Source organism: Rhynchophorus ferrugineus, unplaced genomic scaffold (genome assembly GCF_030347505.1).
Source record: "Rhynchophorus ferrugineus isolate W39M unplaced genomic scaffold, kcgeb_rfMv2 rfM4, whole genome shotgun sequence".
Taxonomy (NCBI): domain Eukaryota; kingdom Metazoa; phylum Arthropoda; class Insecta; order Coleoptera; family Curculionidae; genus Rhynchophorus; species Rhynchophorus ferrugineus.
In genome coordinates, this window is record NW_027472583.1 from 15,709,820 (window position 1) to 15,727,649 (window position 17,830).

Here is a 17,830-nt window from a genome sequence, read left to right on the forward strand (position 1 = left end):
TCTAATTTATTCGCGTACGCGCTAGACTAAAACGCAAACAATAACCTGATCCTAACTAATTTCATTAAACAGGTTATATCACAAAATAATTTATAATTTTACGTAGCATTGCAACACATAAACTTTTAATTATATCTATTTTTATAGTTCAAAACATAAATTTAAAAAAAAAACATTTTTATTTATATAGATTTTTTGGTTAGCAGCATTCGCGGTCATGTGCAAAATACACACCTCGAAATTGAATTACAATCGGATCAACGGTTCAGGAATATATATAAAAGACAAACAAATGTTAAATGTTAAATAGTACTTATACCTTGGTGGTCGTACGCTGAACAACCCACCGAAATTTAACTAAAACCGGATCTACAGTATGGAGCTGGCATGGCGGCGCAGTTGATTCGAATCGTACTGGGCATGGATGTACTTTATGTTTGTAATTGTAATTGTAAATATATTTATAGGCAACAGTGGCTAATCCATTACAGTCACTGGTGAGGCTGGGTAAGACCGGATATCTCATAGGATGGTCTCTAAGTTAATAAAGAAATGAAATAGTAAAGTGAAGAAATAAGCTAGTAAAGAAATGCAGAATCGTTTTCGTTGGAAGAAGTATTTGGTTGTCATTAAAAAAACATTGATAATATTAAACATTCCAAACCAATTGGATTAAGTATCAAGGAAATTATATTATATTATATCATAAAATAATAGCTTCCGAATGTAAATCTATTAAGAGACTATTAACCGAAATTCAATACACGAGGAATTTTGGTGTAAAATATATTTGCCAAAGTAAGAACAAATTTCTTAACTGTCATCAATTTAATAACTATTTTGACGAATTAACTTCATTAAAGAAAAAATAGTGTAATTATCCGAATAAATATATTGGCTTAAGGCTACTTAATCAAGATAGTTTGGATTTTATTTAATAAATTGACTTATTAAATTATTATTTATTAAATTGTTTCTTTTTAAATTTTATTGGTCAATTAAACGTGACGTAGAGGATATCACGTGCCGCACCTGCGTGGCAAACTTTATCAAAGGACCCATCAAATATCTTGACAGCGAAATGTTTTTTATAGGTGCCTATAATGCAGATTTAAATTGGCTTATGAAGTTACTTGAATGGCCGCCATCTGAATGTTGGGCAAAACAAAACTTTTATCCAGAGACTTCTATTGAATTTTCTCTCTATTACTCTAGGTACTTAGTCTGCTTTCAGTATGAGGAAACAAAAAGCTAAGAACTTTATTATTATTTAAATTGATAGCACTAAAGATATATGAAAAAAGGAAAAGGCGCTATAAACAATTTCATATCATATATTGTAGCAATTTAATATTTTATAATACTTGTATTTAAATAGAAATTTATTTTAATAATTTTTTTGAGAAATTAAATTTTTTTTCATTGGGTTTCATTTCAAATTTAATAGGTCAATCGGATGTAGCGTCAAGTTAGTCACGTGATGCGTATGAAATCCAAACTTTCGATAACATAGAATAGAGAAATATAGAACTGAAACTTATATGGAACTATCGGGTCCCACGTTTAAGCTCCCCGTTACGCGACCAAATGCAAATGAAAAATGCAATAGCTGTATATGTGTATCTCTCTCGTTCGGCTTCGGTATTAATAATTCTAACCTAAGCAGTTAAAGGCCATTTTTGGGTGATATACTTTGTGGTGTTTATTTACCACAATCTTTTCGGTATGTGTTTTTATCTATATTTAACAATTATTTTAGAACATTTTGTTATTTTCGTTTATTAGTGTAATAAAAAGAATCCTTTAAAAGATCTGATGATCTATGTAGGTCCAGGAAAGTTTGTAATCATTTTAAAGATGAAGATTATATACCGAAATGTGGAAAACCATGGCTAGAACAAGATGTAATTCCTGCTTGTAATTTAACCAGTAATAAAGTAAGTATTTTGTTATGATATATTGCATTGAAATAATTAATTAGTGTTTGTTGACAGATTCTTTACCTTTACTACAAGACAAGGAATATATGCCCCCAATGGCAATATTACAATAACATAAGTTTTTTCAGGCTATTGAGGTTAAAATTTTTTACCTATACTTATTTTTAAATTATATGTATTAAGTTCACACTATATATATATATATATATATATATATATATATATATATATATATATATATTCATTCGATAACATAGAATAGAGAAATATAGAACTGAAACTTATATGGAACTATCGGGTCCCACGTTTAAGCTCCCCGTTACGCGGCCAAATGCAAATGAAAAATGCAATAGCTGTATGTGTGTATCTCTCTCGTTCGGCTTCGGTATTAATAATTCTAACCTAAGCAGTTAAAGGCCATTTTTGGGTGATCTACTTTGTGGTGTTATGATATATAAAATTTTTAAATTTCCCGCCCAAATTTTTGAAATTTCCGCTAAACATTTTTAAATATCCCGCCGTACCTAACTGTTATGCCTAAGCCCCCTCACACGGGGATTTCAGTCGTGACTTAGAACCAATTTTAACATAGCACATGCGCTTTTCAATGACGGAAATCTCTATTCTATGTTTTGATAATGAAAATGTTCTATTTTCATAGCCAAATAAAAACTGTGTGTGAAGCGTGTGTGCGTGAAATCTGATAGCATTAATGGAATTAACTCATTCAAGAGTTCGCGTGTACAAAACCTTTCCGGAAGGTTCATATAATAAACAGAAACGGAGTGAAATTCTGAAGTAAATGGAAAAAGTTTGTTGTTTTCTCGATGTGCCTGTGCGGCATCAGAAAAATATCCAATTAGCAATGGACGAGAAAAAAAGACGAGAAGAAGAAGAAGACGAAACTAACACCTATGTTGTTTACCCGAGAAAAGTAAAGTAACTGTAATAAAACGTGCAGTACATAAAGCCTCTTTTGTCCAGATTTTTCCAAATAAAATTTTACCGCCAATAAAAGGATCCTGCAGGGATCTCGCCTCCTTTTATCGGGACCGAGGCCAGAGGAAAACTCATATAAAAGGCGACATTTGCTCTTTTTGTAATTTGAAATTGATATACGGAGACCATTAGAGTGTCACACTGGCTAGTTGAAAATAGATTAGGAGACGAAGAATGGTTCGTTTGCTTCCCCTTTAAAGGGAGGAAAAAATAAATCTACGTTAAAATTCATATTTTTTCGTAGATGTGATTTAGCTTGATGTGAAAACGATTATCGACTTTAATTTACATTAAATGATTTTAGTATTCAAATTGTACGTAAAATTAATCTTATTTAAGGTAATCCTTATATTACAACGTTTTTTTTTATTTTAGTTAATTTTTCAAGAAACACAGGTAAAATTAATGGTAATCAAATCTTCAAACTGGAATCTGAATTTAAATTATTTCAATTTGCAGAAAACGTTATCTTATATTATTAGCAAATTCAAGTTTGGTTCATCACCGATGTTTTTTTTGTCAGTTTTCTTAATCGTAGTTACAGGTACAATTTACTAGTTGGAATCATAATTGTGATGAGGAGACCACGGAATGGGTCAATAACGTTTATCAATTTAACAGTAATTATTAACTTCAGAAAGGTATGAATAAATTTCTTTAATTTCTTTTTAATTAATTACCAACAGGTATTATGTTGCAAATTGCTATAAGCTGTAGTCTATTCAAAATAATGGTGAACTCAATTAATTTAATAATATAATTAGTAATAACAATTACGTGTTTTAAGCCAACAAACTTCGCTTGTTATAAAAAATGTTATAACCCTGCTTAATATTTGCTATGACTGAAATGCCGAAGCCAATAAATAGTAAGTCAAAAACCCGGCTTGAGTGGTGTAGTGCTAAAGGCGATAGGACGGTTCACCTACTGTTGTGATAGTCGCTGAGAGTTCGAATCCTGCTGGGGTATGGTCGTAAATTTATATTTGTGTTTGTTTAATATATGTTTAATGTTGTGTGTGTATTTTTGTCCTAGGCAAGAGTGCAAAATCTGAAAAGCAAAATGATCCCAGTCACGCCAGTAACCAGACGGGTAAGACCGGATGTCTTCTGGGATGATTTCTAAGTTGGTCACTCGCTTAGCCTGAACCCACGTTAAACTATAGGTTCAGTCCAGATAAACCACTAGTTGGTAAAAGGAGACTTAAATATAGAAAAAAAGCAAATAAGTCAGAAACAAATTGCATCTCTAATTAGTTACTTGCTAAAAATGCTCTGGGGAGTATCGATATATTAATAAATATTAAGTTTCTGTAGTTTTATTGGAAATATATTTTAATATGTTGCAATTGTACTGAATGTTAGTAGGAGTACTATGATTAATACCTTTCAAAAAAAAACAATATAATGTAATTTTAGGGCTAAGATTCAAGATTACATTTATGAAATGTATAAAAAAAGTGAGTAGATTTTTCGATATAAAGATAAAAGTGTTAGTCTGTGAAGTATCTATATAAAAATTAGGAATATGCAGCTCCACGATATACGTAAATTATCCCTTAATAGGCTGTTAGGAAACATTTACTATATATAGTGATTTAAATGATGTAAAATAAGCCACTGAGAAATCGAATGGAAGTTTCAGCCATTGATTTTAAAATAATACTGTTTTTAATAACTTTAATTACCTTTTCGTAGGACGCTAATGAAAAAATGAGTGAAGAGGCAACAGAAGTTGATGAAAAAAGGTAAAAGTTAGAAAAACATTTGATTAAGTTTTGTTAGTTATAATAATTCTTAATAATTCCTGGTCGATATAGTTTTCTTCATGATGGATAGAAGATACAGTTTCTCTGTTTCTCTGACACTGTTTCCCTCCAGGTCCAAGAGCAATTCCTATATATAAAAAAACCATAACATGTTTCTGCCCTGGCTTGAAAATCAGCTGTTAAAGAAATTATTAAATATTACTATGAACAGTTCATCATACCATGGAAAACCGATGGAAAATACCCCACAAGTGGATCGAAAAAGGCTGCAATTAAGGAATGGCTTGGAAATATTTTAAATTTGGAAACAAGTTCTAAAGATACTATATAAAAGAGTCAACAATTTCAAATTGTTTCTCGCTAAATATTAATGAATTTTTTAGGCTAGAAAAAAGATACGCTATAGATCAGATGGTTGAAAAATATATATCGATATTCAATATATACTCATAAATGTTGATGACGTCAGTTTATCGTTTTATTTACTATTGAAAATTTAAAAAATACACAACTTATTTTAAATTTCATCCAAAAAAACTATAAAGAACTTACAAATTTTAATAAAAGTGTAAAACAATATTAAAAATTAAATTTTCATAAAAATAGTCAATAGATAAAAAAAAACAAATGAAAACCAAGATATCTTTCTACAGCAGATCGAAAAAAGTCGAAACGTCGCCTGACATAGCGAAATAACGAGCTGCCGCTGCTCAGTCTTCCAAAGCTCGTACCCAGATCCACTGGTGTGTGAAAGCCTTTAAAGCTGTGATCGTATCCCAATCCATATGTGACGCTTATTAGTCTCTGTATCGATTGAACGGAAATAGGATGAATTTATCCGCCATTAGTATTTTTCCCGTGTCCTTTATGAATTTTCACAGTTTCGGGACAAAAATTAACGCCATACCCGCTAGTTTAATTCGTTCCCGGGCTCCTATATAATTGAAGTTTAATCAATTTATTCGTCGTAGTGACATTTAACTCGAATTATTAAATAGATTAAACGTTTTAATGATTTTTTAAATACACGATATACTCAAATAAAATACTATGAAATAAAATAATTTCGATTGTAAATCTTCTATAATATATTAATCGACTTAGAGTAGTAGCCATAGTAGACAAATAGTAGCTGTCAGATCACTTTTTAGGTTTTGACAGACGCGCTGCCAGTTCCTATTCTTATACGGTAGATTGCACCTCATTTTTGTTGTACGTAAATGCAGTGTAAAAAATCGTACGAGAAGACATCCTGGTTACTGACGTAATTGGGATCATTTTCTTTATCGGATTTTACACTCTTGTCTGAAACAATCAGAAATATTAAAAAATTACAAAAATAGATTTTACAACCTTGCCCCAGCAGCATTCGAACCCGCGACCATCGCAACAGTAGGAGGACCGTCACCTCGCCTTTACCACTGCGCCACCAAGCCAACTCAGTTTTTGGTTAAATTTGATGTCTGATGAGAATATTGCATTATACGTTAATTTGTGTATCGAGGATTAAAATGAATGTTGTAAAGTATATTAACATTTATAAAATTGTTTAATAGAATAAATAATAATAAAAGTCGGTTCCATTTCTTTGTTAAAAATGTGTTATTCCATATTTATGTCTATTGCATGAAAATAAAGAAAGATCATTGTCAATTACTGAAACTTAATGGAAATTATATTTAATTAAATGCCATTTAAATAAGTTAGTGTTTGTTAGTTCTTGAGATAGTTTCGATATATTTTAGTAGGTTATTTTACAGACATTTATTATTCTAATTAATGTTATATATCAAATATATTTCTCTTATCTTTTGTTGAAAACACTGTGAAATAAAGTTTTAGTAACATAACATTCTTAGATTATTCCCTTTATTCTGTTATGAGGGAAAAATATTTAACTTAAAAATTATGATCGAATTTTGAAGAAAGTGAGGCTGGCTTAACTCTTCCTTTCGCAACCTGATTAGTAATTATTTCTAGGGAAAGATATATTTTTCAATGGAGATTTCCTTGACTCGATATAGCTATGCCCCCATAAATACCCTGAGATTCATATTCAATACCTTGTTATATATCTGTTTACTTGCACCTACAAAAGGGTTAAAATGTTAATGTATTTCGTCTCTCCCTTGGCGTCTGCACTCGCCGTATCTCAAGTGTAATGTTTGGTCCCAAATATGATTGGTTTCAAACATATTTGTAAGGTTTATATCTTAGAAATTAGCTTATCTAAACGTTATTATGCTGTTACAAATATACATTGGTTCATAATATGTATGCATAATATGTTTTTCAAGTACTTTTGTTGTATATTATAAATAAATCTGACATAAATAAACTTTAGGCTTACTAATTTCTACTAATATGACTGATACGCAAATACCTAAGATCGTCCCAGACCAGTAATAACACATAAAATAATAGAAAGAAATCTCAGTACAGGTCTCTGGAGAAAAGTGTTGCTTCGTCCAATACCCAGATGGGGTTATATCGTTAATTCAAGTAATTAAATTGGTCAATTTAAATCTTCAATATAGGCACTTGTAAGAGAAACATTTTGCTGTGAAGACATTTAATTGGTTCTTTGATAAAGTTTGGCAAGTGACAGTTCTGACGTCATGTGTGCCTGACCAATGAAATATAACTAAAATCAACAAAGAATTTTGGTGAATTCTGGAACAAAATTAAATTATCTTTTCTGTCTTTTCCCTTTTTCATATTTGTTTAGTGCCATCAACTTAATACGATCTATTAAAATTCTGTTTACTTGTTTTATCCAAAAGTACATGGCCTACATAATTATTTTTAATATTCTGTCTAGAATAAAAATTAAAATTAAAATTAAAAGGTTTTAAATTTACATTTTGTAAAGATATTTGACAAAAATATGTTATATACATTATCGATACGGCAATATCGCGGGATAAAATAAACATATAGCTCCAAGATCTACTGAAAGTATAATGAGATAATTTTTTGGTGCATAATGAGAGGGTTCAATGTAGTTATTAAATTTTTAATTGATAGCATTTTAACAAATGCTTTCTTACTTGAACAATCAGCAGTATATAAGTCCTGAATTGCTTTGAGCCAAAATTCTTAGTATATTGGACTTCGGTTAATCCTCTCTTAAAAGTTTTTCATTCGGTAGCTACTATTCCAGTGGTTATTCAACTATCAAATAATTGCTCGGGGAATAAAAGTATCATCATTTGTTTCTTTCTGTATAGCATTAATTCCTAGCAATAATTAAAAAATTAATATCTGATATTTTATATGATTATTCATATTAATAAGCTTACCCCAACTTACAACAAAACATGCTGTAACGATCATAAATGTCTTTGATACTTAATCCAATTGCCTTGAAATTTTTAACATACTCATCCTTTTTTTAAAAGTAGTAAAATATTTTTCGAAGTAAAACAATTCTGAGTATCTTTATTATCTGTGCATCCGGATACACAACACTTCCTAGATCAATTTCCAATTCACCTTACTTATTGTACTACCGACTTATATATACTAATGAACCAGGCATTCTGAAAATGGGGCTCAAAATAAATAAACATTAAACTCACCATAGAAACGAAGTAAGCCAATCAGATCCCTTCACGGCTCTTAGCATAGCGATTACAGCAAGTAGTAAGTTAAAAGCACTGCCATCTAGATGTTGGACGTCGCGAAACGTTTTCCCAAAATTTGCTATAAGGTTAAATCTCTATTTCTCTGTGGTAATGATAGTAGTTTTATTATTAAGCACCGTTATATATAATTACGTAGTTTATAAGCAACAAAAGCACTAGAGGAAAAAAGAGTAAAAAAATGAGTAAAAGATCTTTTATAATCATAGTCGATTAATGTTTAAAGTAAACGCTATTTAAGGTGAACCCGATTTCGTAGAAATCCTATTCATTCCAGGTCTATTGTGTATTGTTTCAACCGATTCTTAATAATTCTCATGCCACCGGTTAAACTGAATCGGTGTTTAATCAATAAACCACCTGACATTTTACACCAACGTTTATCAGAAAATAGAAGGCGAACCCATGACAAATAACCCAGTGGGAATGCAAATAATTCAGTTATCTATAAACCAGACCGTAAAAAGCCGGCGAGCTGGGAAGAGCCCACAATCGATACATTGGGAAAGGAATTAATGCCAAAGGTCCACATCTCCTCTCAAAATGTTAAGTAGATTTGCGCTCGGTTCGCTTGCATATAGATTTTAGATTACCAGAACCAGACAAAAATATTTTCGTAAATGGAAACGATTGAAGTTTTTTTTTTCAGACGCTCGAATAGATAAAAATAGATTTTTGCTTTATCAGGTATAGCAGATAATAATTCAAATTCATTAAATTCATTGATTTCGTAATAATTCGTGTTGGATCGTCTAGAAAAACGTATATACTTTGAACTGGTGCAATCATCAAGCAATTTTCAACCGTAGTTGTCGAAATGTTTTAAGAAAGTGATAAGGAATCATATCTGGTAAATCAGCAAGAGGAAAAAAATCTACAAGTGCTCAAATGGCGTCATTAGCTGCAAAAAAAATTACAACAGAACAACGCTTAAGACAAATTGACAAAGCCAAAAACTCTGAAACAACATCTACCGTTGCAAATAAAAAATCCCAAGAAACCGCAAGACCATCGGTCAAAAATATAAACGCCACCAAAATATCAAATGATAAACAAATAGATACGAAACCGCAGAAAACTGCGGCCAACGAGCCAACCATCGTCGACATGATCAAATTGCTCAAAGAATTCCAAACTGAAATGAGACAGAAATTCAATCAGTTAGCAGACAAAGTGGAATTCATTGAATTCATTGATTTCGTAGTAATTCGTGTTAGATCTTCTAGAAAAACGTATATCCTTTAAAGTGGTCCAATCATCAAGTAATTTTTTACCGTAGTTGTCCAAATGTTTTAAGAAAGTGATAAGGAATCATATCTGGTCTATCTGCAAGAGGAAAAAAATCTACAAGTGCTCAAATGGCGTCATTGGCTGTAAAAAAAAATTACAGCAGAACAACGCTTAAAACAAATTGACAAAGCCAAAAACTCTGAAACAACATCTACCGTTGAAAATAAAAAATCCCAAGAAACCGGAAGACCATCGGTCAAAAATATAAACGCCACCAAAATATCAAATGATAAACAAATAGATACGAAACCGCAGAAAACTGCGGCCAACGAGCCAACCATCGTCGACATGATCAAATTGCTCAAAGAATTCCAAACTGAAATGAGACAGAAATTCAATCAGTTAGCAGACAAAGTGGAATTCATTGAATTCATTGATTTCGTAGTAATTCGTGTTAGATCTTCTAGAAAAACGTATATCCTTTAAAGTGGTCCAATCATCAAGTAATTTTCTACCGTAGTTGTCCAAATGTTTTAAGAAAGTGATAAGGAATCATATCTGGTCAATCTGCAAGAGGAAAAAAATCTACAAGTGCTCAAATGGCGTCATTGGCTGTAAAAAAAATTACAGCAGAACAACGCTTAAAACAAATTGACAAAGCCAAAAACTCTGAAACAACAGCTACCGTTTAAAATAAAAAATCCCAAGAAACTGCAAGAGCATCGGTCTAAAATATAAACGCCACCAAAATATCAAATGATAAAGAAATAGATACGAAACCGCAAAAAGCTGCGGCCAACGAGCCAACTATCGTCGACATGATGAAATTGTTCAAAGAATTACAACAGGACAGTTAGCAGACAGAGTGGAATTCATTGAATTCATTGATTTCGTAGTAATTCGTGTTAGATCTTCTAGAAAAACGTATATCCTTTGAAGTGGTGCAATCATCAAGTAATTTTCAACCGTAGTTGTTGAAATGTTTTAAGAAAGTGATAACGAATCATATCTGGTAAATCAGCAAGAGGAGAAAAATCTACAAGTGCTCAAATGGCATCATTGGCTGCACAATATTCCGTTCAACATTACGTTATTTAACTTTCATACCGAGATAGCTACTTTTAATAAACCATACTAAGACACACAAGAGCCTTACGAGAGAACATTATTAATTTAAAGGAATATTCTTAATCCAGAAATATAGAAAACCAATTTCTTCTGATATTATATTTGATATTATTTCTGATTAAATATATAACATAAATTACAATAATAAATATCTCTTTTTATAACAAAAGTATCATGAGTAAGATTATATTTGATTGAAAATGAAACAATTAGGCCCTGTATTTTTTGTAGTATAGAAAGTAAGATAAAGTAATGTAGTTGAGCAAAGAGTTGACCTATAAAAACTTAGGTCTATAAAATAAAGAACTAATATAATTTAAAAATGGTTCAAAGGATAAATTGTTATATAGTTATATATTTTATTGCATTAATCGTTATACGTCTTAATATTTATCGGTTACTTAAAATATTTACCAAGGTTCTGTTAACAATTCATAATTTCTTCTATTTGTCTGATGTTTTCAATCTAGGAGTTAATGTAGTTAATTTCATTTTATACACATTTTTTCATTACTTCATTTATGTAGTAATATAACTTTTATCTTTTACACATATTTTTCACCTAAAATATATATTAAAAAATAATAAATTGAATCAAAACTGGGCTTATTTGATAAAAGGATAATTCCTTTACGTACATTTTCAAATAAAATTGCATCATTCTTTACTTAATTTACTTAAACTAATTTATTTCAAAATATTCTATGTAATATTCTGAAATCTCACCATTCCAGATAGCTTTAATTTCTTCTTTCATTGTCTTTAAGTCTTTTAATAATTAAAGTCTTTTAAGGTAAAAACCTTTTATGGCTTTCGTTAATCTATTGCTTTCTACGTTGCCTTATGTCCCACATGAGGACTAAAAACTCACCATTCAACAAAAATGAGAAATTAAAAATTTTATATCTTGATGCACAAATTAATGTATTTATTACCTGCAATATTTGGTTACGGCTTTGTTTGCATTTACTAACGAAATTCATTTCCTAATGCAACCTGAAATAGATTAGAAAATAATACCAATAATATTTGCAGAGAAATCTTAATAAATGTTACAATTACCTCCAATTAAATAACACGCTAGGTCTCCAGAACCTGGTCAATTACTACCAGTTCTTAAATATAAACAAGGTTTCTTAGCTGTTCTGAGTTCACCAAATATCAAATTCCTATATTTTACATTAAAAAACTCCTGGATACATTCAAATTAATATAGAATTATTTTTAAAAGTTTAACTTTAAATGTCAACGGAGTTAAGAAAGGTCAATAAAAGTGAACAAGAAAACTATAGTCAATAGAGGGTTGATATATAAAGAATGAATGTCATAGGTTTCCCTAAAAACATTACTCTGAGTTTTTAAACGTACATTGTTTCTAAACTGCGTTATTACAATATTTAAAAATATAAAAATTAAACCAACCTAATATTTATTTAAAAAGATCTACATAATATGTATAAATAAAAATATTGATTGGTAAAAGTCAGTGAACTCGAACGAAAGTCGAATTGATCGGATTTTAGTCAAATATAAGCCTGTATTTATATAACAATTATATATATGTCGCACCAGGAAAGGGTAGATTCAAGAACATGTAAATTTTTTCCAGTTTATATATATAGATATATATATATATATATATATATATATATATATATATATATATAACAATACAAAGATAATAATAAAATTTTGTGACATATACGAAAAATTAAATTACCAACAAACTAAATCTAAATTAATTTAACTGTTTGGGTGCGGCAGCGACTTCACAGTAGTCAGTTGGTAGTAGTTAAAATAATATTGTATATAGATAAATAGGTTTAGGTAGATATTAAGTTAAATTGTGTGGTTATAGTACTAGTATAGTATAATATAAAATACGTATAGTAGATAGGTTAAGTATTATTTTTATTTATTTTTATTTAGTCTATTTAGTTTATTTATATATATTTTAAAGTCTCCTTTTACCAACTATGGGTTTATCTGGACTGGACCTAGATTTTAACGTGGGCTCCGAACCACAGTCCCCAGCGTTAAAGCCTACCGACTGACGAGTGACCAACTTTAGAAATCATCCCAGAAGACATCTGGTCTTACCCAGCCTGGTTACTGGCGTGACTGGGATCATTTCCCTTGTCGGATTTTACACTCTTGCCTAGAACATTCACAAATTTTAAACAATCACTGTCCCGTCGCCTTTACCACTACGCCACCAAGTCGGCACGAGAATCTTCTTCTAAAAGTCATTGTCAATGTCGTATTTAAGAATATTTCAACGCTGTCTAAACTAAAACAGCTGATAAAACATCTGACAAACGAGATCGAAGTCAGATCTAGAATTTTGTTGTTATCTTCTATACGAAATAATCCGTTGTGTAAACATTTTTTTTAATTTCGTGTTATTTTGATTCATTGATAATTATATATTAATTTATAAATCGGGTTATTCCTATTTTATTTGTCCAAGTATTATAAGATTTTGCTACAACTTTGTTATTTTTCATTGAAATCGATCTGGTTTGTGACATTCAAAAATTTCCTTACACAAGATACTATACCTCCACAGATAATGTAATAACTAAAATTTAAGTCCTTATAAATATTTTCATTAGCAATATATATTGGTAAAAACTGTTAAACAATCTAACCTAACTGTTAAATTCGATGATTTTCACATTTCTCTATGAAAAATAACAGTTTTTGATATAGAATTATCAGGTTTTTCACAGTTCACAGACGGTGTCCTTAGCATACCTTAGTTGTGTGGTCAAAGAAAAATTCTGAACAAGTCCATTTAACGATTTTAGTAGTAGACTAAATATCAGTAATAATATAATCATTAGTAATATAATCCTCAAAAATATAAAGAGTATATATAAAAGAGGATGTAAATAATAGCATATAGAAATCACGTGATCTATTAAATAATGTCTAATCACTGGACCAGGAAGAATACATTGGCCAACGAAAAAAAAAACGAGGAATCAATTATTTTTCATCATTTGACCTGAACATTAAAATTCGGCGATACAAGTAAAAATATGACGAAGCGACAACATGACAACAACCAAACGAAACAACAAGATATTAAAACATTCTCGAAATACTGTATATTTTATTAGGAAAACCTTGCTAAGAGCCTGATATAGAGTAGATGCATTTCATATAAGTATTATTAATATGGATAAAATAATAAAGTAATTAGTAAAGTAACAACAATTATTACTGAATTTTATGTAGAATCAGATTTAATAAAAATAGTAAACACCAAAATATAAATTTCTACGTTATTAAACCATATTAAACGTAATCAGATTTTATCGATATTTTAATCGTTCTATATAATGCAAAGTTAATTAGTATTTGCATTAAATTTTAACAGATATAGCGTGGTAATTTAATTAAAACTGGATAGTTTTCCAGAAAATTAAATACTATTTAACTTTTAATTATACAAGTTAACACGTTTTAAATACTGCTTATAAGTTTTACTTATTCATTATAAAAGTAAATGTGTTTTCTAAACATAAAGTATTTCTATTCGGAGCATAAATACATTTGCGCCGTCCTTAAGTCAAGGACTGAGTATTTATTATAAAAGACAAGAAGAATTATTCATATGTTAAGGCTTTCCCGAATCCACCAAAATTTGTGTATATCCGTATAAAGTGACTTTATTCCAACAGAATTAAAAAACAACTTTCTATATCATCTGGTTCTAATTAAATTACGACCATCTAATTCTAATTATTCGAATTTAATTCTTTCAGTATTTACTTTAGGCATACCTGTTTTGTTGATGACTAAATGAAGGAAATCTACTGCTGCGGTGAGGTTGATAATATTGTTCGTTGATTGAAACATTGATAACGTTGAGATAAATTTTAAGATTTTCATTGCAATGAAATCTTTGTTCTAGATAGATAACAGGTCAATTGAACAGTCCCAGGTCTGACAGATAGGTGGCGCTACTAGAATTAAATCCATATGTTTTTTAGTTAGCCCTAACCCTCAAAAGATGCGTGTGTAAATTTAGCAGCTGTCGGGTCATTAATTTGTGAATTACAACATTTTGAGTGAAACAACTTTTCTTATTGCGAAAAAACAAACATCGATCAACCATCAGGGATTGGCATGCTAAGTTTAGACGTGGTGAAATGAATAATGCTAATTATTCTAATTTAATTCTTTAAGTGTTTACTATAGGCATATCTATTTTGTTGATGATTAAATGATGGGAATCTACTTCTGCGATGCGGTTGATAATGTTGTTTATTGATTGAAATATAATAACGTTGAAATAAATTGTGAGATTTTAATTGCAATGAAATCTTTGTTGCAGATAGATAACAGGTCAATTGAACAGTCCCCGGCCTGACACATAGATGGCGCTACTATAATTAAATCCATATGTTTTTTAGTTAGCCCTAACCCTCAAACCATTAAGGATTGGTATGCTAAGTTTACACATGGTGAAGTGAGCACCGAAGACGTTGAACGCAGTGGACGCCCAAAAGAGGTTGTTACCGACGAAAACATTAAAAAATCCACAAAATGATTTTGAATGGCCGTAAACTGAGTCCTGAATAAAGTAGCAGACACTCTAAAGATATCAACTGAACGTGTATATCATATAATTCACGAGTATTTGGGTATGAGAAAGCTCTGTGCAAAGTGACTGCAAGTCACTTTTGATGAAAAACAACGACGAGTTGATGATTCGGAGCAGTGTTTGAAGATGATCAAGCGTAATAAACCCGAGTTTTTGCGTCGATATGTGACAATGGATGAAACATGGCTCCATCATTTCACTCTGATGTCCAATCGATAGTCATCCGAGTGGACTATCCGCTCCAAAGCGTGAGAAAACGTAACAGTCGGCAAGCAAGGTTATGGCATCTGTATTTTGGGAGACGCATGGAATAATTTTCATTGACTACTTTGAAAAAGGAAGGATCATCAACAGCGACTATTACATAGCGTTGTTGGGCCGTTTGAAGGACCAAATTTCCAAAAAACGGCCTCATTTGAAGAAATTGAAAGTGCTGCTTCCCCAAGACAATGCACCGTATTACAAGTCAGTGAAAACGATGACAAAAATCTATGAATCGGGCTTGGAATTGCTTCTTCATCCACCGTATTCTGCAAATCTAGCCCCAGCGACTATTTCCTGTTTTCAGATCTCAAAACAATACTCAGTGGGAAGAAATTTTTGTTGAATGAAGAGGTGATCGCCGAAACGGAGGCCTATTTTGAAGCAAAGGACAAATCGTACTACAAAAATGGTATAGAAAAGTTGGAGGTTCGTTATAATCGGTGAATTACTCTTGAAGGGAATTATGTTGAATAAAAAAAACTAATTTGACCAAAAAAATGCGTTTTACCATTGTAGGCCGCGGACTTTTCAATTGACCTGTTAGCATTGAAATATAATAGTTACAATTTTTTGTATGATATCTTACTATTCTGTTTAATAACTTTTTCTCAAATACTATTCACTATACAAGAGTACCTTATTTATATGGTTAACTAGATATTTATCTTATTAATAATTATAGCTGATACATATTTAGCCCACATATTTCCTCCAAATTTAAGTATTTATAACTTATGTTACAGCGGCAACCAATTAAACAACCATCAAAAATTAAGAGGCGCTTTCATCGGAATAATCAAAACCACGATAAATATCTGGGACTACAAATAATGCGATTATATAAAACAGGTCAAAGTTTATATAGGCCGACGAAAACCACAATCAATACATCAGGGAACGAACTAATTCCAAAGGTTCGCATCTCGTCTAAAAATGTCGAAGAGATTCGTGCCGTAAATTGTCGATGTAACATTTTCTTCTTCGAGCAAATCCTGTTATAATTTTCCAATACGCAATAAAGTCGAGAAAGTTCGTGTAATAAAGATATCATCCGTAATATTAATTAGATATTAGAATCTCAGAAATTCTTGTTTGTTTTGAATGTAACAGGAAGTATTTATTAAAAATGTATTTGATATTAAATCATGAGGATATTGTTTTGAGAGAAACACGAAACCGGAAAAGAAATTAAAATATAAATAAAAAATATTTTATGCTGATTTATTCAAAAATTCCCACTGGATATATATTCAATTACTTATGTTTATAATAAGCCATAAATATGAGATGTACCACCGCAATTTTTTTGTAAATTTTTTGTAAAATGTAATATCTAAAAAGTTTTAATTATTTGAGTATGTGGGAATATATCTACAGTTATTGATAATAGAAAATTCTGGTTTAACATTCAAAATAAATTTTTGTTTTCTATATAGTGCGGTCGTCTGTTCTACCTATCTCTCAATCTACAAATTTATGAAATAAGAGAAGATTAGAGTTTCAGTCGAGTTAACGTAATTAGTGAAGATATTTTATTTTGGTTCTTTAATATCAGACCTATAAATTATTTCTATTTGTAACCAATAGCATATTGAAGCCTCATTAACACGCTTAACTTTTCAGTATGTGTCATTTCATCGAAGTGTAAACTCAAATTTATTTCAGTGCCTTGAAAATGCTTCTCTACTCCAATTAGAAGAAGAACGATACAGGTGTACATCATCGAATATTGGGTGAAGCATATGGCCACCATCTTTCATCGACTTCAACATGTATATACTGGTCTCGACCTTTTAAAAATGGGGATTTTAATACCAAAGTCAAATAGGGTTCCGGACGGTAAAAAAATGAAGACGAGGATTTGAGGGCATCGCTCGATAAAACCATTAATGGGGAACGACCGGAATATGATCATATATCCAATAATGTTATTCCTCAGCACGACATAACTCATATTGCAAAACCGATTAAAACATACATGGAAACATCAAAGTATTAAGTGCTACTTCATCCGCCGTATTGTCAAGACCTTCTTCTTTCTAATTACTGCTTCTTCCGATGCTTTGGTAGTGACCTATCTGAGCAGTGCTTCACTTTTTATAAAGATACCAAAAAATAGGTCAATTCTGATTACGATGAAACCGTGAATTGTTTGAAAGGTGGAAAAAAGTGGAGGCTATGGCGAAACAATACTTTCTACAATAATGCTTTAGATATATTAAAAATCCTTTAGAACTAATTT